The 2313-nt window shown below is 48.9% G+C and overlaps 1 pseudogene; it reads left to right on the plus strand.

Moving 5' to 3' along the window:
- The first annotated feature begins 251 nt into the window (after positions 1 to 251).
- LOC127191168 (alpha-enolase-like) lies at positions 252 to 1355 on the plus strand (annotated as a pseudogene).
- Positions 1356 to 2313: the final 958 nt, after the last annotated feature.

A 2313-nucleotide genomic window follows, 5' to 3' on the forward strand; every position in this document is an offset into this window, starting at 1 on the left:
ACACACACACCTGGCTCATCTTGTTCCTAGAATGGATGCAATGGAAACCAAAATTATATGAATTCTAAGAGAAAACAAATCCCTAACCCAAACTCATTTTTAGGATTTCCTGTATTTTATTTAAAGTGCCATCATTGAGAGCTTCTCAGAAGCCGGGGCCCACACATGTCTTCCCTTAATGCTCTCTCTCTTTGGTGTCTGCAGAGACATCTTTCTTTGCTGCACAGTGATCAGAGAGGCAGAAATCCACCATGTCTATTCTTAAGATTCAGGCCAGAGAGCTCTTTGCCTGTCGTGGGAATCCCACTATTGAGGTCCATCTCTACACTGCAAAAGGTCTTTTCAGAGCTGTGGTGCCCAGCGGTGCCTCCACCGGCATCTATGAGGCCCTGGAACACCGTGGCAGTGATAAGACACGCTATGCAGGGAAGGGTGTCTCAAAGGCTGCTGAGCACATCAATAAAGCTAGGGCAGCTGCTCGGGTTAGCAAGGAACTGAAGGTGGTGGAGCACAAGAAGAGGACAGGCTAGTGATCAAGACGGATGCACTTAAATCTAAATTTGGTGCAAATGCCATCCCGGGAGTGTGTCTGGCTGCCTGCAAAGCTGGTGCTGTGGAAAAGGGGGGGGGCCTCTCTATTGTCACATCACTGACCACACTGAAGTCATCCTGCCGGTCTCAGCTTTCAGTGTGATCAGCGATGACTCTCATGCTGGTAACAAACTGGCCATGCAAGAGTTCGTGATCCTCCCTGTGGGGCAGAGGGTTACCACAACCTGAAGAATGGCATCAAGGCGAGATATGGCAAGGATGCCACCAATGTAGGTGATGGGGGTGGATTTGCACCTAACCTCCTGGAGAACAAAGAAGCTCTGGAATGGCTACACTGAGCAGGTTGTCATCAGCATGGACGTGGTTGCCTCTGAGTTCCATAGGTCTGGCATGTATGACCTGGACTTCCCTGGTCTCCTGATGACCCCAGCAGGTACATCACACCAGACCAGCTGGCTGACCTGTACAAGTCCTTCATCCAGTAGTACCCAGGGGTGTCCGTCAAAGACCTCTTCGACCAGGACGACTGGGAGCTTGGCAGAAGTTGGCAGCTAGTGCAGGCATCCAGTTAGTCAAGGATGATCTCACCGTGACCCTAAGCGAGAAGTCCTGCAACTGCCTCCTGCTCAGAGTGAACCAGATCAGCACTGTGACTGAGTCTCTGCAGGCGTGTAAGCTGGCCCAGGGGTGTCATGGTATCCCACTGCTCTGAGGAGACAGAACGCAAGACAACCCTCCCCCAGTGGTTCTACATGCAAAATAAAAGCCACAGTAACCCTTGGAAATTTTTTCAAAAAAATTAAACTGCCATCGTTATGCAGTTTTCTTGAGAACCGTTTTGGTTTTTGTTTGTTTGTTTGTTTATCTTCTTTTTGGTTTTTCAAGACTCGGTTTCTCTGTCCTAGACTAGCTTTGTAGACCAGGCTGGCCTCGAACTCAGAGTCTGCCTGCCTCTGCCTCCCGAGAGCTGGGATTATGGGCGTGCGCCACCACACAGTGTCCACATTAGAAAGCCCTCCTGGCTGTTAGGCCTGGTCCTGCCGTTTTGTTGTCTCTTTACCACTTCAGTTGCCCCAGGAAGCATTCAGCTTCTTCAGTTCAGTGCACTGCTTTAGAAACCCCACCCTGAGTCAAATGGCAAAGGGACGCCCACTCCGAGACTTCAGTTCTTCACTTCATTGTGTGTGTTTGTTCCAGGTCTCCTAGACTAGCCAAGAGCTGCCACCTCTTATGATCCGGGAGCTCTGGGTGCCAATGGTCTCTTCCCACCACAGCTCAGCTCAGGAAAGGACAGTGCACATTTGGGAGGAGCACTTACCACAGGTTCCAAGTAACATATTTCTGGCTACTCTTACTTGTTTGGTTTGGTTTGTCTTGTTTCGTTTTCAAGACAGGGTCTCTCTGTGTAGCCTTGGCTGTCCTGGACTTGCTTTGTAGACCAGGCTGGCCTCAAACTCACAGTGATCCACCTGCCTCTGCCTCCTGAGTGCTAGGATTAAAGGCGTGTGCCACCACACCCAGCTCTTTTATTTCTTATCATTAGGGGCCTTTCATTTTGATCCCTTCCTTATCCCTCACCTATCCTGTTAGTCCCTTTTGTACACCTAGACGTTTTTTGTCACACTGCCATGTCATACGTATATATACACACATACATACATACATGATTTTATGTATCTAAAATCTAGAAACCACAAGTGAGAGAAAACAGACAATGGTTACCTTTCCAAAATTGGCTTAATACGATTATCTCTCACTGCC

The sequence above is a fragment of the Acomys russatus genome, chromosome 6, assembly GCF_903995435.1.
Source record: "Acomys russatus chromosome 6, mAcoRus1.1, whole genome shotgun sequence".
Taxonomy (NCBI): domain Eukaryota; kingdom Metazoa; phylum Chordata; class Mammalia; order Rodentia; family Muridae; genus Acomys; species Acomys russatus.